The sequence below is a fragment of the Phacochoerus africanus genome, chromosome 11, assembly GCF_016906955.1.
Source record: "Phacochoerus africanus isolate WHEZ1 chromosome 11, ROS_Pafr_v1, whole genome shotgun sequence".
Classification (NCBI taxonomy): Eukaryota; Metazoa; Chordata; class Mammalia; order Artiodactyla; family Suidae; genus Phacochoerus; species Phacochoerus africanus.
This window is the reverse complement of record NC_062554.1, coordinates 96,928,811-96,951,752: the sequence shown is the minus strand read 5'-3', so window position 1 is coordinate 96,951,752 and position 22,942 is coordinate 96,928,811. Positions and strand designations below refer to the sequence as shown.

The following is a 22,942-nucleotide window of genomic DNA, read 5'->3' as shown; positions in this document are numbered from 1 at the left end:
GCTTGAGCTGAAACCAGAAGGATAAAAAAAAACTAATTTGGTGAAATGAATGGAGAAGAACATTCTCAAGAAAGGGAAAAGTGTGTTCACAAAAAAGACTGAGGAACTAAATAAATATCTATGTGATTATAACATACTGCTAATTGGCACAAGGTTAAGAAATTGTCTTTTGCCTTTAGAACAATGGGAATCTATTGGAGGTCTTTAACATGGATGTAGATAATTTCTTCTCAAATGTTTTGGTCTCAAGATTTCTTTATATTCTTAAAAAAATGTTGGCCCTCAAAGAACATTACGCTTATCAATATTAGTGATTTAAATTTTCTAATTGAAAAGTAAAATTAGATATTTAAAATACTTATTGATTGATTCAGTTAAAATGTCAATAATATACCTATAAGTATTTTAATAAAAAATAACCATATTTTCCAAAACAAAAAAAATAGTGGGGATGCTACTTGATATTTTTTCAAATTTCACGAAAGCTTGGCTTCATGGACGACACCTGGATTCTCACACTGTTTCTACATTAAATCCAGTTCAAGATGTTTAGTTGAAATGTATGAGAGTCTCACACAGATGTATATAGGTGGAAAAGAAAGGAGAATTTTACTATCCTTTTCAGATAGTTTTGGACAGTCTTTGATACTACATTAAAACTTGTGGGAGATTTTTGTTTTTGTTTTTGTTTTTTAGGGCTGCACCTGCAGCATATGAAAGTTGCTATGCTAGAGGTTGAATCAGAGCTGTAGCTGCTGGCCTACACTCAGCCACAGCAATGCAGGATCCCAGCCACATCTGCGACCTACACTGCAGCTCTCAACAATGCCTGATCTTTAACCCACTGAGTGGGCCAAGGATTGAACCCACATCCTTGTGGATATGAGTCAGGTTCTCAGCCCTCTTAGCCACAATGGGAACTCTGAGAAAAGTGGGAGTTTCTTTAAGATTAGTGGAAATGGGGAATCTGAAACCATATCAGTGAACTTTTTGTAGTTACTTTAAAATAAAATAGTCCATCTTGCACCTTGAATGGACCATTTAATTCTAGCTGAAATGGTAGTATCATATATTGTTTATTTTAGAAAATACTGGTTTACTGAATTTTATAGGTCTTCGAAATGTTGACACAATTCATGCATCTTATATGCACATTCATATTTATCACTACTATCAAAAAAGTCTAAATATTAAAATGCTGTCCAACTCAGGGATACACGTTTTCTAAAATTTTATTTTTACTTAGAAGCTGAATTTTATCACTGACAACAACTGTCTATTGTTTTCTTAAAGTGACAAGCTCACTTTAATTTTTGAGAAAATAGCTGAATATATTAACCCACTGTGTCCATGGGTTCTGCATCCATGGAGTCAACCAATCAAGGATCAAACATATTTAAGAAACTTTTTTCCCAGAAAATTCCAAAAAGCAAAACTTGAATTTGCCACATGTAGGCAAGTATTTATAGCATTAACATTGTATTGGGTATTATAAGTAATGTAGAGGTGATTTAAAGTACATGGGAGGATGTGCATAGGTTGTATGTAAATAATACATCATTTTAAATAAGGGATTTTAGTATAAGCAGATTTTAGTATTTATGGAGGAGGTAGGAAGATCTTGGCACCAATTTCCCATGGACACCAAGGGATAACTCTACCCAAGTCTTAATAAGAGAGTTCGTTTATCAGTTATCTATCAAGTAAAAATAATATCTCTTGTAAAAAAGGCTAGCTCAGTTTGCAACTCAAAAAAATTGCACAAGTATGTCCTCAAGTCAACCTTCATACTTTGGTATGACAGAAGTGCTTAATGTGCATCCTCCCACATAAAATACTAGAAAGATACGTACTTAAGGCTCTAGGTTTAAAAGAAGAATTTTAACTTTTTTTTTCCTTTGTCTTTTTAGGGCCACACCCATGACAAAAGGAGGTTCCCAGGCTAGGGGTCATATCAGAGCTATATCTGATGGCCTACATAACAGCCACAGCAACTCAGGATCCGAGCTGTGTCTGTGACCTACACCACAGCTCACAGCAATGCTAAATCCTTAACCCACTGAGCGAGGCCAGGGATTGAACCTGTGTCCTCATGGATACTATGGTCAGGTTTGTTAACCACTGAGCCACGATGGGAATTCCAACAAAATTTTTTCAAAATACAATTGATTTAAACTTCCAACTCTAAAAGCTAGAAGAACAACAAAGCAGTAAAAAAAAGTACCAAGAATAAATAACGAAGATATACACTAAAATTGATGAGCAAAAAAAAAATTAGATAAAATCAATAAATCAAAATTCTGGTACTTAAAATAACGTCAAAAAATAGAAAAGTCAGTAATGAATTCAGTCAATGACATGTGGCCTTAATATTATTATTTAGAAATGGCATGTGGCCTTTTAACTATGACACTACTCTCGAAGATTTGGTATAAACATTTCAGTTCATGAATATACTCTAATACTAATCAGCTCATATTCTGCTTACATATTCTTGACAGAAACTACAAATATGATCTAACATATTTCTTGTTTTGCTCTCTCTTGTGAGTTTTGTGAGCACTTGTGAGTGCTCATCCAGTTTTAGTTACTGAATCATTTTAAATAAGTATAAACCAGCCCATTCAAATCAATGTTTTATTTTAAAGAATTTGACAGCAAGAACTTGACAGTGAAGATTCTTCACTATAAAAATGAGAAAACAGGACAGATCTTAGAACCTCCTTTAATACCTAGAGAAACTAGGGAAAAAAGTAAAATTTAAGAAAGCCAGTAGTAACCAATCAAATAGTCTCCTGAGAGTGATTTATAGGAATGGGAGGCAGATTCTGGGAGGGCTCATCTTAGGAGCATTTTCAACCACACACACATCACAAAATCTTGCTAAGAAAGGAAAAGAAAGATGAGTTGCCGAAGTCCTGAGAATAATCACCAAATGCTCATCACAGAGAAGTGGATGATCAACAATGGTAGGCAGCTCCAGGAACTCAAACTAAACCCTCGAGGGTGGCAGCTTTGACTCAGTACTATGAAGATCTGAGGGTTTCCAGTGAGAACAGGAAAATCAAACCAGTGATTCCCATTTCCTGGAGCTCCAAGGTGGGAGGTGTCAAGATCCAAAGCTGAGAGATTTTTTTCATTGGTATAAGATATACTTGGGCTTGGTTTAGTGGATGCTGGAAAAAAAAAATTAGTCAAAACTCACAAGAGAGAGCAAAACCTAGTCAACTGGGGCAATAAATCTACCTACAAATCAGCTCTGTTTCTTTCCTCCAAAGCTATAGGAAATCGGATAGAACTACTACTGCTCCATATCTCAAATTGTAACTGGGATGGAGGGGGAAAAAACAGGATTCTAAGAGTTAAAGTAAAGGAAACCACTCCCACTCTTTGGAGCCAACAGGAGTTGTGGACAGACTTGATCACACTAAAGAGTGTGAGGAAATGAAATTGCAAGACAAATTTTTCTGGGAAAAATTCGCTTTTATAGGTCATGGTCCTCTTTTACAGGTTCTAAAACTTCAGCTTGCCAAGCCTATAAAATTTGTTGTTGATTTCCATTTTCTCACTTGGGAAGAAAGGTGAAATTAAAAAACATGCTAACTAAAGTTCTCAAGGCATCTCATTGCCTGTTTTTTTTTTTTCTTGGAAAGTTAAATTCACATGCTTCACAGTAGGATACTTGTGACATTCTTGTTAAGTGTTTCCTATTCAAAGATTGTTCCAGTTTGTTCTCTATGTTTCTATGAAAGGAAGACAGGAAGATGCCTACTAAGGTGGTTTCAAAGGCCCTTGCATTAATTGTGAGTTGTCACCTATCAATCATGCTTGTCCTTTCATAGTTTCAGAACATCTTTATCATTTGAAACAGATGCATTTGGAGTTCCCATTATGGCTCAGTGGGTTACGAACTGACTAGTATTCATAAGCATGCGGGTTTGATTCCTGGTCTCGCTCAGTGGGTTAAGGATTCCAGCATTGCCACAAGCTGCGGAGTAGGTCCCAGATGTGGCAAATGCAGCTCCAATCTGGCATTGCTGTGGCTGCAGTGTAGGCCAGCATCTGCAGCTCTGATTCAACCCCTAGCCTGGGAACTTCCATATGCTAAAACGAAAAAGAAAAGAAAGAAAGAAACAGCTACATTTATGGTGGCAAAACCCTCTGTAACCATTGTCTCCACAGGGTGGGAGGAAGAGGGGTGGGTGGGAAGGTAGGGAACTCTAAAGAAAACAACACACGTATAGAGAACAGGTGAGGATGTTTTGTAATTTTGTTTGGGATAGAGAGTAAATAGGCAGTAAAAAATAAATTGCTTTGACCAGCCTCCACATCTTTTAGGGTACTGAAATTTATGATTAGTTGCATTAAAAGAATAAAAATTAATTCTATTCTTGAGAAGATATTACTCCTACAACATGACACTTAGCTACAATTAAGAATAGAAAGAAGCCGCGGGAGCGGCCCAAGAAATAGCAACAACAACAACAAAGACAAAAGACAAAAAAAAAAAAAAAGAATAGAAAGAAGATGGAGTTCCCACAGTGACCCAGTGGGTTAAGAATCCAAATGCAGTGGCTCCAGTCTCTGAAGAGGCGCAGGTTCAATCCCTGGCCCGGCACAGTGGGTTAAACGCTATGAAGCTTGGATTCAATCACTGGCCCGGGAACTTCCATATGCTGTAAGTGCGGCCATTAAAAAATAATAATAATAAAATAAGAGGAAGAGTTGAGGGATGTAGGAGGCATAGTTCAAAAATGTGATGAAAAAAATAATAGGTGAGGTGAAAATAAGGATTATAGAGCTAAAACACAATCCCATTAAAAACTGTTAATGAATTAGAAACTTCCTGTGAATAAATTTAAATAAGACAGAAATCAGTATCACTGACCTAGAAATCAATATCATTGACTTAGAGGAAAGAAAGTCTTAGGATGGTACAGAGAATAAGGAAGGTATAGAACAATGATAGATGATAGATGAGAGAATAGAAAATAACATCTATGGAAAATAAAAGGTATTTCTCAGAAATAGTAGAAGGGTGAATCTGTGGATCAAAACATCAGCATATATTTCTGCCTTCTTTTCTTTTCTTTTCTTTTTTTAGGGCCACACCCACGGCATGTGGAGTTTCCCAGGCTAGGGGTCTAATGGGAGCTGTAGCTGCCAGCCTACACCACAGCCACAGCAACACAGGATCCAAGCTGCATCTATGACCTACACCACAGCTCATGGCAATGCCAGATCCTTAACCCACTGAGCCAGGCCAGGGATTGAAACTGCAACCTCATGGTTCCTAGTTGGATTCACTTCCGATGTGCCACGATGGGAACTCCAGCCTTTATTTCTGGAAATGAGTTGATACACTGAAAGTATCTCACTTAAGCTACTTCAAGGATATAGAAAACATTGTTCAAAAATCCGGGGGGAAATGTAACTCTCCTGAAAGAGTACTTTGGTGTGGAAAAGAAACAGAGTCTTCCTGAATTATTTAAAAGACTATGTCAAAGATACAGAGGCCGTAATAATGAGTAAACAAAAGAAAAAGAAAGGAGAGAGAGAGAAGGAAGGAGGGAGGAGAATGAAGGGAATCTGCAGCTCCGATTTGACCCCTAGCCTGGGAATTTCCATATGCCATGAGTTGGCCCTAAAAAGACAAAAAAAAAAAAAAAAAGAAAAAAAAAGAAATGAATATTTACATGACTAAAATACTTATTTATATTAAGCTATTTCTTTGTTTTCACCGTGTTTATATTAAAAAACAATACAATCTTTTTTGACAAAGAACATGAATAATTTAATTCCGTTTTTACAAAATTGTGAGTCCCTCTATCTATTTAGCTAGCTGAAGAGCTCCAACTAAGTGTAATTGTAAAATTAGCTTATTTTTATATTCCATGGCTTTCTTTTTTCCTGGTACTTTATTCTCCTTTGAGATATATAATGTTCTTTCCACGTTTATGTGTTCCTAAAAAAGTAGTTTACATAAATTTTATCTTTGAAAAAAATGCATATCATATTTGCACATGCATGTTTATATACGTACCCATGTCTACATCTCCAATAATTTAGGTATTAGAGAGGTATATTTTAAGAAAGCATTGCAATTAATAAAACATGATTATTATTTCATAATAAGAAATAAGGTTGATATAAGACCCATTTTACAGATGAGAAAACAGTGGCTTGTGTGTTTTATGTAACTTGGCAAATTGTTAACTGTCCTAAGCAGATCTTCTGATTTTAAGTGCAGGGCTCTATTCTGTCACAAACGCCTTATCTTTTCTAATGAATAAGATTTTTAAAACCTTGACCCATTTGTGGGAATATTCATTTTAAAATATTTAAAAAATATTATGAGAATGAAAGGATTTTCAAAGCTTATCTTGTTCTTTCATTTTGACCATACACAGAACTTTAGAAAGCAGAAAAGGCAGAGTTAGCAATTATTTTTGGTGTTTAAACAATAGCTAGAACTTAACTCTCTACATTTGCTCATTATATCAATTGTGCAGGTTATTTATATTAAATAACAAGACAGCAACACATACTTCCTGAAACAGTCATAATCATATGAGATTCTATATGGAATTTATTTAAACATAGGATGTAATTTAAAAGAAGTGAGTAATTAAAAAATGGTCAACATTGCTAATTACTAGAGAAATCCAAATCAAAACTACAATGAGGTACCATCTCACACCAGTCAGAAGGGCCATCATTAAAAAGTCTACAAATAACAAATGCTGGAGAGGGTGTGAATGAAAAGGAACCCACCTACACTGTTGGTGGGAATGTAGGTTGGTACAGCCTCTATGGAAACCAGTATAGAAGCTCCTCAGAAAACTAAGGGTAGAATTACCATATGATCCAGCAGTCCCAGTCCTGGGCACATATCTGGACAAAATGACAATTCACTTGTATGTTCATAGCAGCAGTATTCACTATAGCCAAGACATGGAAATAACCTAGATGTCCATCAACAGATGAATGGATAAAGAAGATGTAGGACATATATGTAATGGAATATAACTACAGGTTTGCATCTGCCATAAAAAAGAATGAAATAATGCCATTTGCAGCAACATGGATGAAACAAGAGATTACCTAAGCGAAGTAAGTCATAAAGAGAAAGAAAATACTGTATGATATCACTTACATGTGGAATCTAAAATATGGCAAAAATGAACCCATCTACGAAAGAGAAACAGACTCACGGACAGAGAGAACAGACTTGTGGTTGCCAAGGGAGAGGGGAATGAGGGAGGGATGGACTGGGAAGTTGGGGTTAGAAGATGTAACCTATGATACATGGAGGGGATAAACAACAAGGTCTTACTGTATCGCACAGAGAACTATATGCAACGTCCTATGATAAACTGTAATGGAAAATAATATTTTTAAAAGGAGTATGTATATATGTATAACTGAATCACTTTTCTCTATAGCAGAAACCAATACATTGTAAATCAAGTATACTTTAATAAAAAATAAAAGTGACTACTGATTAAGAAAATTTTTTTAATTTACATTATTGGTACTTTTAACACTTAACCGGATGGAGTGCAAATTGAGGTTTACTTTTTCCCAGAATGATAAGAATTATGTTGCAACCCGGGCAGATTTTGTCAATCCAAGATCATTTTTGGCAAAAATTTAGAGGCAATGTTTAATAAACTGGAAGTAAATAAAATGTGGAAAAGTAAAGAAAACGATACTTTATAAAAGAAAAGGGAAAAACAGAGTGAATAAAATACTCAACAATTAGATTTCTTTGAGTTTGCAAGTTTTCATTAATAAATGCTATGTATTGGAGTTCCCCTCGTGGCTTAGTGGTTAGTGAACCTGACTAGGATCCAGGAGGATGGTCAGGATTTGATCCTGACCTCTCTCAGTGGGTTAAGGATCCAGTGTTGTGGTGAGCTATGGTTTAGGCTGCTGATGTGGCTCGGATCCTGCATTGCTGTGGCTGTGGTGTAGGCCTGTGGCTACAGTTCTAATTGGACCCCTAGCTTGGGAACCTCCATATGCCGGGGGTGTGGCCCTAAAAGACAAAAAGACTAAAATCAATCAATCAATAATAAATAAATAAATAGATGCTATGTATCAATGCTGCAGGTCACTGATGATAGCTAATACAGTCTGAACCAAGTGTTAGGTAAGATGCATATTTAGCTCTAACAGTCTATCACCTTGTAATTTGTTACCTAGCGCTGATCATTTATTTTACATCTAAGGAAAGTATAATACGGAATTAAGATAGATTTTGAAAACCAGGAATTCTGGCTTCTAGTCCTATTAGATGGCAGGCCAGTCAAGAAATACCTTCTTTGTATTTACTCATATTGTGAAGTGAAATATGTAACAAGATTACTTACAGATTATTTACAATATCTTTCAGTGTTATGGAATAAAAAATTTTAGACATTTTCTGATGTTATCTAAATACTATTTAGTCCTGGTCCTCTACTAAACATGCTCTGTTCTAAATAATTTTGTCTGTTTACTCAGGGATTCTAAACCTACTCATTACTCAAAGTCTTAATATCCTAATAGCAATCAATAGCCAAAGTAGTGATGTACAGTCCCTTATGTATGATTGATACATGATGAGTGATTTTCCTTCACTTCAGTTATTTCTATTCTATCAGTGCAAGTCTAAGTGATAATCTTCTAAAAGATACCAGCATAACAATAGGTAAATTGTTAGCACAATGCTTGAAATGGTAAATATTCAATAAGCAATTTCTTATTTTTCAACATTTTATACATGGAAGATCAGTTCTAGAAGTAAGTGACAGTTCACACCTATCAAGCGTATCTATACCATTAGGTCAACTGATCAATTTACTCAGAATTAACAAAACAAAACAAAATAAAATGTCTTGACATATTCACATAAGGTGATTACCTTAAAAAAAAAAAGAGGTATTTTTTCTACTTCACTGATCCTGTTAGAGAGAGGAAGAAAGCTAACTATAATTTGTTCTATTCAACAGTATTTCTCTATAATTTCCCACCAAGTATATCAACCCTACCCTAGAGTCTATAAAAATTTTTACCTTCCATGCTGAAATTATATTTCTCTCTTCCAAAAGTTCAAAGTGGTACTTACTGATTTGATGGTGGTACTCAATAATTATCTAAAATTGGGACTTCCCTTTTCTTTACCCCATGTCCTTGAGTAGCAGGAAAAGCTACTAGAGATTTAATAAGTCTGGTAATTTTATTTGTATTGAATTTCATCTCCTGGTATATTGCTGTTTTCTAGAATTTGTATTGAAGCCATTGGTATGTTTTAAACTTAATTCTCAGAAACATGTTTTCTGGACAAATATTCTCTTCTTTTTTTGACTAAAAAAATTTTTTTTTGTCTTTTTGCTTTTTTCTAGGGCTGCTCCTGCAGCATATGGAGGTTCCCAGGCTAGGGGTCTAATCAGAGCTGTAACCACCAGCCTACGCCAGAGCCACAGCAACGCAGAATCTGAGCCATGTCCACAACCTACACCACAATTCATGGCAATGCCAGATCCTGAACCCACTGAGCAAGTCCAGAGATTGAACCCATAACCTTATAGTTCCTAGTCAGATTTGTTAACCACTTAGCCATGACGGGAACTCCTGGACAAATATTCTTTATAGAACACTTTATATGTAGAACTAAATAGAATGAGTGAACTATAGTTTTAAAGAATTTATCCTGAAATAGGGAAGCAAAATTAGAACTAATTTCTTCACTCTATTAAACTCTATTCCAAGTACCCTCACTACAAGATCTCATGAAGCCAACTCTTGATAACTCAGCTTGTCCATACAATGAAAATGACACCATGCAGCTAGCTCCATTATCTGACTCTTCCTACCTTTGTATACAATAGATGACTTTAAATGCTTGGATCCAACACTTTTTACTAAAACATACCATTAATAAAATTTTAGAGAATTCCAAATATAGGATTTATAAAATTCTTTGTGATTATATATAACTAATTTCTTTATAGTTTATTTCATTTGTTTTTTTCCAAAAAAATCCTCATCCCAAATATATTTCAAGAAATATGATTCTCCACTCTCTAAGTTTAAATATATAGTCATCTGTAACAAAGTGAATAAATAGTATTATACTATTATAAACAATACAAATTAAATAAATTGTAAAATAACACATGTAAACTCCAGTCTTATTATCTCATTTTTCCCCCAAACTATTTGAAATAGAGGTATTACTAATTTCACTTTAAAGAAAGGAGATTGTAAAGTTTAGATTGATTAATTTGCCAAAAGTCACATAGCTTAATTAGATATTTCCACCAAGTTATCCCAAGGTTATTGCAGAATTCTACTTATCTATTATGTGACAGTAATTATGTGTCATATTCATGGGTATGTGTGTGAGCGTGCATATGATGGGAGAAGGAACCTTTGGACATTTTGAGGGGTGTGAACTCAGGATCTGTGGGGAAGTTTGTTGGAAAGACCAGGTACAGATAGTGAAAAGATGCTTACCCATTTCCTTTTCAAGTTATTAATTTGTGATCATATACTTCTTGAATTGTACTATGGAGAGAATTACAATTTACTTGAATGATATCAACAACGTATTCAATTTATCAAGCAACTCTCCTGTTCTAGGCACTTTATGTATACAGACGACTACAGCCTTTAAAGTGTAAAAGTGTATCTCATTTACCCTTGTGTTTTTAGCCCATAGAAAAGACACCTAGAATGTATAAGATGTTTAATGAATGAACCTGTAAAATTTCTCTCATTTTTACAGCAAAATTCCAAAGCAGGTATCGCTTCAATCTAGCTCTGTAATGCCATTTGCAGCAACATGATAGACCTAGAGATTATCATACTGAGGACAGAGAGAACATGACAAATATCATATGATATCACTTACATGTGGAATCTAAAAAAAAATGATAGAAATGAACCTATATACAAAACCAAAATAGACCCACAGTCACAGAAAACACATTTATGGTTCCAAAGACAAAAGTGGAGGGAGGGATAAATTAGGAGTTTGGGACTAACATACACACACCACTGTGTATAAAACAGTTAACAAACAAGGACCTACTGTATAGCACAGGGAATTACACTCAGTATTTTATAATAACCCATAAGGAAAATAATCTGAAAAAAATACAGATGTATATGTATGCATAACTAAATCACTTTGCTGTTCACCTGAAACTAACACACCATTGTAAATCAACTATACTTGAATTAAAAATAACAAAAGTACCTCAGCTGGAGGGGTACATGTGGAGGGAAGTAATTTATCAGGCTTGACTTAAAATCCCATGCTCATCCCACTAAACTAAGCTGAAGCCATAGATTTGGAGATATTTTGGAATATTTTTCAAACCTATGGTTTCACCTCAAAGCAATGCTTTTTGTCAATATATTAACTGTATTCTCTGTTTATGTGTATATGCCTCAAAGCCACAGAGTGACGTTCTAATACATGCTCATGTATCAGGGTTGATGGGGGCTGAAAGAGGAGGCATTTGGTTATGTTTTCATTAAAAGTAATTTTCCAAGGGAAAAGAGTGCTTTAAGCTTTCATTAAGGCCTTTATTTGAAATAACCCAGATTCAAGAAGATATTTTATACAATAAGGCAGACATTTGGGCCTAATATGATTTAAGAGTTTTGTGAAAGTAGGACAGGCCCGCACATTCTCTTTTTGTTCTTGTATATAAGGAAAGCCTATCTTTCTGAGACAAAGCCAGAGAACATCATTTGAGAAGGAAAAAATAGATTTTTCTGATTGATCTTCAATGTTTTTGTCATTTTTTTTTGTGCTTTGGTACATGCTTCTTAACATTCATTTTGCTCTGACTGAAAATAACCAGCGCTCTTTCAAATATAACTTTTAATTAAAGCCTCTCATCCATTATCTTGCATGAGACCAAGAAAACAACAAAAACCAAAAACCAAAACAAACCCAAACTCCAAAACCCACAAAAGCAAAAAAACTTACTATGAGAGAATAAAAGCTGAAAACTTAAAAGGACGTTACATGGTAAATATTTGCAGTTATGAAATACCTCTAAAAAGTGTCAGAAAGCAAATCCAAAAAAAAGAATGAAATAGGAGGGCAGTAGCATTCTTTCCCAGAGGAACATCAAGTTTAAGAAGACAAGGCTAGCTTTCTGAGTTCACAAGGCCTTGATAAGACCTCCCATCTACACATCTTATGACCTTTGATCTAAGACCAGGAAGGTTACCTACCCAGGAGAAGCAGTGGGTCCGCATATATTCTCTATTTACAGAGAAACACTAGAATCCTTATGGAATGATTTTAGAAAATAAAATCAGATAATAGTATAATATTAGGGAAACTCCTAGTTTGATCTTATGAGAAAAAAATTATTTGTAAGAGGGAAGCTGCCAATCCACTGTGGAGCAAGCCCCAGCTTCTCACAGAGCGGATGGTGATCAGGCAATCAGGTAACCTCTGAATAAACCTGAGAAAACCACTTGAATGAGGGTGAAATCAATTACGAGAGTCAAATGTTTCCATTGGCCCACCAGGTTATTTATGTCAATCGCTTACCCACATATTAACCAAGACCAATGCTATGTTAAATGTTAGTAGCAGACATCTTTATCGAGCCTTGTCTTAAACAGCATGTGCCAAAACTTCACCTACAAGTGAAATAATTTTTTAAATATAATCTTTACAAAATTAAGAAAGGTCCCTTTCCTAATTTGCTAGGAGTTATCTTCAAAAATAGATGTTTAACATAACAAATGATTTTTCTTCATCCAGAGCTTCATTTATTATAATATTAGTGAATGTATACAAATTATGTATCTATCAATTTGTCAAAAATAGAATTTTCCAATTCTACACTATTATAAACAAAGCTGAAATAGTCTCTCTCTCTCTCTTTTTTTTTTTTTCCTTTTTTCGGCTGCACCTGCACCATACAGAAGTTCCCAGGCCAGGGGTTAAATCGGAGCTGAATTAGACCTACGCCACAGCCACAGCAACCCACTGAGTGAGGCTAGGGATCGAACCTTCATCCTCACATACAACATTGGGTTCTTAACCTGCTGAGCCACAATGGGAACTCCTTAAACAAACTTTTTTTATGCAACTTTTACCAAGAATACAAGAATTTAGCTAGGACATAGAATATTTAGGATATTTTGGAATCTTTTTTTCTAGTATGGGAGTTATTAGGAAAAAACTAAACAGCAGAAAAAGGGAAAGAAAGAAGTTGTACACATACCCGTGTGTGTGTGTGGGGGGGGGGGGTTGCTGCTTAATCGAACCTTCATGGTATTTCCATATTAACTTGGAAACAATCACAATCTTTATAATAATTTTTACAACATGCTCTATATTCCTATTCATTCATGTCTTCTTGGTGAATTTCAATAGAGTTTTGTAATGTTTTCATAAAAGCGTGAGTATTTGTTAGATTTATTTCCTGGAATCTTAGATTTTATCCGCTACTGTAAAAAGGTTCTCTTTTTTTAATCCTGTTTTTGAAGTGGTCATTATAGATGACATAAGAAGGCCATTAATTTCTTCCTTGATTTTTCTACTTTTGTCTTAACTCTGATACTATTTACGTAGCTTTGAGTAATAATTTTATGATGTGTATATTTCCATCTCTTTTTTTAACTTTGTGAGATTTTACTTTAAGTATATTTTCTGCAAATAGCATGTAGCTAGATGTGTTTAATCTACTTTCATGAAACACCTTTATCAGGTGATTATAATTCATCAAAAGAAAAGTGGTTTGGAATTAATTCTACTTTCTGTTTAATTCCCCTTTTTAAGTGCAATTTTTTCTATTCTTCTCCTTCTGCCCCCTTAAGGAACACTTTCATCTGTAAGTAACAGGAAAACTTAGAATGATTAAACAAATAGGGATTTATTTTTCTAATATAACAAGAAATCCAGAGGTAGCATAGGCTTGCCATTTCAGTAAAGAGATTAGAAGGTAAAGTGAAGAAGGAGGACCTTGCTAGAGTCAGCTGTTGTATTAGAACCTAGCTAGAGTCAGCTGATGGGGACCATGCAAATGTTTTATGCTGGAGAGTGACAAAGCCAGATTAGACAATGCTACAAAAGATGATTTTGAAGATGATGATGGAGGTTAAGAGAACAGTTAGGAGACTAGGAAGTTCTCTGAGTGAGACACAGTGAAAACCTAAAACTGGGCAGTCACTGGGATGGAAAAGAGAAAGACATTTAAAAAATACTTAATAGGGAAATCTTCAAGAGTTAGGCAATTGCCCAAGTGTGAAAAAGAGAGCAATTGGAGGAATAATTCAACTAACCTAAAAATATAAAATATAGGAGGAGGAAGAGTTTATAGGTTAAGAGCTATAGTCTTCCATTTTAACCTCTAGCAAAACAAAACAAAAGTAAAATCTGAAATATCTGATAAGGCTGCACTTAAATTTTAATTTTTCTTCAAAGTTTTACATTGAAATTCGCAAGGAATTATTCTTGATGAATTGAAAAAATTGAATTTAAGTAACATAATATTGTGTATTCCATAATATACCTTAATGTTATCAGGTATGCCATGATAATAGTTCAACCTAGATTGAATTCCAGACAATATTCTGGCAGGAAAAATAGCCTTTCATTAATTAATGAAGATATTGCTTTTAGAAGCAGGTTATTAAATAACTCATTCCATACCCTCTCACACCATTCTCTTAAATTTTTTTTTTTTTTTTTGGTCTTTATAGGGCTGCACCCATGGCACATGGAAGTTCCCAGGCTAGGGACTGAATCAGAGCTGTAGCCACTGGTTTATGCCACAGCCACAGAAATGCATGATCCAAGCCCAATCTGCGACTTACACCACAGCTCATGGCAATGCTAGATCCTTAACTCACTGAGTGAGGCCAGGGATCCAACCCACATCCTCAGGAATACTAGTCGGGTTCATTACTGCTGAGCCACAATGGGAATTCCATCTCTTAACTTCTAATACAATTATTTTCAGGAATTTTTTGGTAAAATATCTTATTTTTAATATATCTACATACTTCACTAAGGAAAAAATTTATGAACAAGGAAATGATTAATTAAACTTAGCGACATGAGCATTTAATCCAAACACTAGAAAAATCTCCATCTGATATTGCTAATCCATATTCCTAAAGTCACAAGAAAAGCACATTGTGAAATCAGATCCTATTTCAGAGTTCTAAAACATCCAAACTGTAAATTGGCTGAGAAATATCACAGCAGCCTTGAAATCAAACTGAGTTGCACAACTTGACCTAAATTTTGACCCAGTCAATTCGTCATTAACTAAAAGCAAATGAACTCAAACTATCAAACTATCAAAAGTAATGAACTCTGAATAAAATACTATCGGGGTCCTGTTCTTGTTTCTTGCAATATATGAAATAATTATAAACCACTTTTGCATCAATTACAACAGTTAGAAGCCAAACTGAGCATGCCCCCTGCCTGACCCAAAACAGAACCATAGAATGTGAAAGAGACTCATATTTCAGTACTAAAGGCTGCTTATTGATGTAAAGTGCTCAACCAATAATCCTGTTTCCCTGCTTTAGTGAAATATTAGTAAATGAATAAAAAAGATTAAAAGGGGCAAAATAATAACTCAGGTAACTCATTTTTGGAGCTGCAGAATATTTTAATAAATTCAATTTCTTCTGGTACCTTAACATTCCCAGAGAACCTTCTAAAATGTATATATCAATAGTTAGTCCCTTTCAAATGCAGGAGTATAGTTTATTTGATTAAATCTGCATTTAATACCCTATGGTAGCATTCCAAATTTTTTATCTCTTTGCATAATTCTTAATTTTATAAAATAAGATAATATTGATCCCATTCCCTCACTGTCTTCAGGATACAGACTAGAAGTTTTTATTTTTTCAAAACTGAATCCCTCATCTGCACTTGTTTGTCCTTTCCTCCTTCACTCACAGTGCCCTGCACACATACTCACACATTCATCATTGTATGTGCAAGGATCTGATTCGTCAAGCTTTCCACATTTGGAAGAAGAGATCAGTGTCGCTAGAGATATAGACAAAGTTCAGAGAGCAAATTTTGTGTTCTCTCTCATTCAAACTCCATTTTACTCTTTTAATTTTACTCTTCTAAAATGTGCTCTGAAGTGCATACCAGATGGCTTTTTAAAGCACAGCCAACTTCCCTTTTTAAAATTCTGTGAAACATAGGTTTTCATTTTATCATTTTCCCCACAGTTCCCTTTACCACTTTTACACTAACCTCTGTTAACATTTGCAGTTTCTTTATTTTAAATCACAGTTGTGTTTAACTACAGATCACTTACAGTGACCATAACTGTATCATTTTATCTCTAAGATGCTGGCAGTCAGTGCTATTTCCATTTTGATTCCTAATGATTTTTAGAACAAAGGTATCCATTCCTTTTTGTCTTTCTAGAGAGATCTCAGAGCTCTCTATCCCCTTTTCTCCTACTGCTTCTTCTGCCTGCATTCCAGTCTTTTTCCTTTCTCACTCAGAGGAGTGCACTGCCTCCTAACTGCTCCCCTGACTGTAGATGTGATTTCTCTCTCTTTCTATTTTCGGCCACATGCCTGGCATATGGAAGTTCCCTGACCAGGGATCAAACCTGAGCCATATCTAAGCCTTCGCCACATCTGTGGTAATACTGGATCCTTAACCCACTGTGCCAGGCTGGGGATAGAACTGGTAACAACACAGAGACAAGTCGAATCATTAAACCACTGTGCTACAATAGGAATGTGTGCAGATGTGATCTCTTATAATCAGTCCTATTCATAGCATCATAATCTGATCATGGAATTTTCCTTTGCTTCCAATTGCCTGTCTCCTGCATAGAGTCTAAATTCCTCCTGACAGCATCTGACACTTTGTAAATTATCTGAACTGTGATTACCTTTCAAGTCCTGTCTCCCTCCAGCACAGAAGCCTGCAACAATCACACAGAAGTGGCCAAAGATTCACCAATAATACATATTCTCTCACATTCCTACAGCGTTGAACATCAAGTTTCCCTTATTAAAAACCTTATCAGCCCTCCTCCAGTTAGACCACTTGTTACTTTTATTTCAATAACTATCTAAAAAGTATTCCCTGCCGGGAAGGCTTTCCTTATCCAAGGTAAAGCAGAATGACTTAATATTTTAACATATATTCACCTCTATCATAACTCTTATCCCAACTGTACATGAACATAGCTGTCTGCCCAGGGCTCTGGCTCTTTCTAAAGGAGACTCAGCATTAGCCATCTGCTGTAGATCCATCCAGGCTTTGTGAAAAAAGCAGCACAACTAAGAAAATGCAGAGACACTATACTTTTCAGTAGATTATGTAGTTTTCAACTGAAGCGATGTCATCTCTCCGAGTTCAGTTTTGGGTAGTAAACACCTTAAAAATTGTCCATCAACATAAACAATTAACATCACTTTTTAAGACATTTTAGGTATGGCAGGTATATTCAAAGAGTCTTAAGTTTCAAGACTCTAAATATTTTTGTGTAAATATTAACTTTAATTTCATAGGTCTATTACTAGGCTTGATTTATCCTTTAGTCTCTCTGAGTCTTAATGTCCTGATTCAAAAAAAATTTACTGTGTACTTTGTACAAGTCTGTGCTAGACAATGAGAATATAATAAATTTATATGAGAATATAATAAATATTATATTCTCTATTTTAGAGGGTTATTGTAAGAATTGGAGCCACCAAATTTTTAAAGATCCCAGCAGAGTATTTACCAAGTTAAGTTTCAGTTGTAATGTTGTCATTGATATTGCTCTTAAGGAAGATGTGTTGGGTTTTTTGAGAGGATGAGTCAAGTAGAATAGACATACATATGTATACATATACATATATACATATATATTTATTTATTCAATAGAACAATGTCATAATAAAATGTGTAAGGTAAAGCCCTGTTATTGCTCCTTAGTATTTCATACACTAATGTCTGAGGTCTGGGCTTTAGAGGGCAATGTAAATTACAGAAACCACAATGGTGTGTTATTTAGTGGCTAAGAAACCATCTGCTTTGGATGAGATGATAACAATCTAAAACTGCATTTGCTTGGTCCAGGAAGATACTCAAATGCAAAGGATGACTTAAGTAGATAGCAAAGCATTTTTTTAAATAAAAGACTTCAACGGGCAAATGCTTCTTTCCTACAATTGTGTTGTTACAAAGCAAATAATAGAATATATTGTTTTTTTAGAGACTAATGGTCAAATACTTAATAAAGAAACAGTGTACACTTTCCTCAGAGTATATTATCTCATGTCTGTGTTTACTTATCTGTAAAATTGGTTACTTCAGAAGTGTCACTTGATTGAGTAAAGGCTTCGTTTGTGAAATGTGCTAGAACTTTTCCACTTTCTTACTTAATTTGTTTTTCCTATAGAAACTTACGGAAATTTCCAAATGACTTTCTGGATAAAATAAGTAGAAATGTTTCAACTAGAAAAAAGTAACTCATAATCTAAATGGTTGAAAAATGAATTATTTTTGATGAATTTTTCATTTTCCAAAATTCTGAAAATTGTTTCTTGCTGGGCATTTAGAAAATTCATTTCAGTAATGTATACATGTAAGGATAACTTGATCCCCTTGCTGTACAGTGGGAAAATAATTTAAAAAAAAGAAAATTCATTTCAATTTTAGAGTGAAATGAAAAAAAAATGTTAAAATTACTTGGGAGTTTGAATTCTATAACTTTCTTTTCCTCAAAGATTTTGTATTTTCTTTTCATTAGTTCAAGTTAGTTTTCTTAAAAGTGAAAAAGCTCTTGCTGAATAGCACAAGTGCTATCAGAGTATCTTTTTTTTTTTTTTTTTGTCTTTTCTAGGGCCGCACCAGCGGCATACTGAGGTTCCTAGGCTAGGGGTCTAATCGGAGCTGTAGCCGCCTGCCTACACCACAGCTGCAGCAATGCCAGATCCGACCGAGCAGAATCTGCGAACTACACCACAGCTCACGGCAATGCCGGATCCTTAACCCACTGAGCAAGGCCAGGGATCGAACCCGCAACCTCATGGTTCGCAGTCGGATTCGTTAACCACTGAGCCACAGCGGGCACTCCGAGAATATCTTTACTAAGTATGAGAAAGAGAGCACTTAGCTGCAATCACTATTACTGAAAAGTTTTAAGAGAATGGATATTAATCGTCATTTAAGGAAGCAGAAATTATTTCTTTACTGAAAACAATGCCACTTTTCTCATGTACTGTTAATACTATTTAATCACTAGCCTTAGTTTTTTTAATTTCCTCAAATATCAAAAGGCTGAATCATTTTACATAATTTTATGGCTTCTTTTTAAAAAAATCAATCCTCCCACTACCCAACTCTTCATGTCTCCTAACTTTTAATAAAATTGCCAAGAAAAATCTATCGACTATTTTTCAATCTGTTTCTTTGGTTCTTGTGTTCATTCAAAATAATTTTGTGTGGCCTTTATAATTTACTAGTATTTAAATTTTGGTAGATAAAAACTTAGCCTTCCTCTTCCTTGAAATATAGTTACATTACAATCTTAAACTAATATTTGACATTTACATTAATGTGACTAATATTGTTCATTTCTGAATATCATTAGGTATTACATGGAGTTCTTAAAGTTTTTTTTTTCTGATTTTTCTTCAATTGATTACTTTGTTTTAAAATTTCTTTAGCTTTCTAAGTATCTATTCCTAATTGTCCCCAAATTTCCAGGAGTATTACAACCCCTCTAAATATGATTTTTCACTTGGTCAGTTACATCACAACTTCTGTCAATTTCTCTTCTCCCCTCTGGCACTAAGATCTCACTCATTGCCCACCTGCAGCTAGAGAACTCTCCGTATTTGATCAGATCTTCCCGTTTATTCTCCCTGCCTGCTGCACAGCTACTGTCTTTAGAGTCACCATGTCATCATTGGTGACTTATCTACTCTTATCTACTCTTTTTGTCTCTTGGTTCCCAAGTTGTTTGGGAGTCAGTGTGGGTTTGAGTGCTGCTAATTCTCTATGCTAGTGGAACTTGCAGACTGGTAGCATGGAGACCTAAAAGTTATCACAGCATTGTAAATCAACTATACTTCAATAAAATTTTAATAAATGAAAGAATGGTAGAGGCGAATAATAATAATGATAGCTAAATTTATTAAATTTTACGGTGTGCCTAGCACAACTTAAAGTGCTACACATAAAAAAAGATTTTCCTTGTTTTTTAAGGCTGCATAGTATTCCATTTGTGTATATACTACATTTTGTCTATTCATTCATCTGCCAATGAACACTTGGATTGCTTCTATCTTGCGGCTGTTGCAAATAATACTGCTATAAACATGGGTGTATGAAATTAGTACTTTTAATTACAACAGTAAATGGCTTATATTCCATTTAAAAAAATAATTAAAGGAGAGGAAAAATAATATAGTAGAAGACTTGTTTCTGGAACTGGCAGATTCTTGGTTAATCAAAAAGGTCATTTAAAGTGAAAATAGGAAAATAATTACATATATTACATAATTATAAAATATAAATATATGATGTCATATGTAAAATATGATATATGTATATTTAAAAAATAAAAGTTGTTGAGACCTAGATTTCCCAAAATAATTTTATTTAGCCCTTACACTTAATGGATAGTTTGCAAATAGAAGTTTAGTTTATACTCTCCTACTTGGAATTTCAAGGGCATTACCCATTACCCCCTTTTCTTTTAAGTATCTATTACTGCTGTTGAGATACCATATGGATCCTTATCCTTCCTCCTTGTCATGTATTTTAATGAGTTAATTATTTCCAGAAATATTTGGAATCTTCTTTATACTAGCTACTTTGAGTACAGTAACTTCATGGAAATTTTTAATATCTGATAGAACAAGATTTATATTTTTTTATAAGCTACATAGTACCTATAATGTAATTGATATTAATCTTAGTTAACTGGCCATAATTATCAACCATGTTGATTATTTTTCTTTCCAATCATTGCAGATAGTTTTATAAATGTAAAATTTTTTTTCATGAAATAGCACTGTAACCATTAATATTAAAAATGTTGGAAAGTACAATGGTTAAGAGGCAGGCAATATTAGAGTATATATCTGTAGATTTTAACCTACAGTGTTTAATTAGTTGCCATATGACTCTGGTTTCACTGCTCTGGGTCTCTGTTTCCATAACTTTAAAGTGGAAACCATTATTCTATCCCCTACTGTTTTATGAAAATGAACGATGTAAAGGCACTTAGAACAAAGTAAATTATTTATCTGTAATATTTATATGTCTTTTTCATTAATTTTCTAATCTATACTAATAGAATATTCTTGACTTATATTCACTCAGTATCCCTTGCTATTTTTAATGTCCTTATATCGATTCAAAAGCCTTTCTCTCGTAAATAAATCAGAGCACCAAATACCAATATAAGCATTTCAGAAACTTTGAGGCAAAGAGGACATTTTCAAAAAATATTAAAAACTGCCATTAGATATAGTAATCTCTGAAAGTCCAAAATATTCTGGGCTTAAATTTAGCAATTTCTAATTCTTTCATGTGTGCTAAGGCTAAGAAATATTCAAGATATACTCCAGAAACCGAATTCATTTAAATCATCTTTAGTGATCAATTAATAACCTCCAGCAATGAATCTGGCTCAGAGTAAAGACACAGGATTTTTTTTTTGTCTTTTTGTCTTTTGTTGTTGTTGTTGCTATTTCTTGGGCCGCTCCCGCGGCATATGGAGGTTCCCAGGCTAGGGGTCTAATCGGAGCTGCAGCCACCGGCCTACGCCAGAGCCACAGCAACGCGGGATCCGAGCCGCGTCTGCAACCTACACCACAGCTCACCGCAATGCCGGACTGTTAACCCACTGAGCAAGGGCAGGGACCGAACCCGCAACCTCATGGTTCCTAGTCGGATTCATTAACCACTGCGCCACGACGGGAACTCCAGGATTATTTTTTAATTTCAGTAATAGACTATTTTTAGGGTAAGCTTTCAATTTTAAATTTTCAGTGAGTAATTTAGGACTAGAAATCAGTAGCAATGACTTTTTTTTGGCTTTACCTGTGTCTGCAGACATTCTGGGGGCAGGGACTGAACCTGTGCCACAGGACTAACCCAAACCATAACAGTGACAACACTGGATCATTAACATGCTGCACCATCAGGGAACTCCAATAACACTGAATTTTAAACTCCGGCCATTTAGGAAAGTATAATAAGGTCTAGGGAAGCCATCCTTCATAGAGAGGAGGCATTACTATACAAGAGGTCACATCACAATTACTCCGGGAAGAAGAGCAGTTTGAAATACTATAACAGATATGTGTGTCATCTTTTCAAAACAAACTGGAAACTATAGGGCCCTAAAAACATCTTTTCTGATGGCATGCCAAAAGCAGAAAAAGAAATCATTTTTAGAAAACATACGTTCAAAATGAGAAAAATTAGGCCAGGAGTAATCACTTATATGATTTAAGTGATGATTGGGACAATGATAACTAGCATTTATTGACTATGTGCCAGTCACAGTGCAAAGCACCTTACACTCATTATTTCCATCAATCCTTGCAACACAGTGATAAGGTAGGTGCTATTATTATTCTTACTTTTGTAGATTAGGGACCAGAGATATAGAAAATTTGAGAGAACTTATCTAATATCATACATATAATAACTGATGTGTCCAAATTGGCATATAAAAATATACCATGTCCACAGGTAAGAAAAGATAGGAAAAGATGACAATTCTCTCAAAATTGTATTAGGTTTTCATAGAATTTCAACAAATATTCATATAGAACTTCCTCTGCTTCTCAACAAAGAGAGATTTTGAGTTTCTTTTAAAATATTAAAAAAAAATAAATGGGTAAAAAGAGGCTAAAAAACCGAAAATAAAATGTGAATAGCTGGGAGTTCCCATTGTGGCTCAGTGGCATG

The 22,942-nt window shown here is 34.7% G+C and overlaps 1 protein-coding gene across 1 annotated transcript in view; it reads right to left on the bottom strand.

Annotated features, from left to right (window-relative positions):
* PCLO (piccolo presynaptic cytomatrix protein) overlaps positions 1-22,942 on the bottom strand; it is a 400,569-nt gene that overhangs the window by 4,776 nt on the left and 372,851 nt on the right.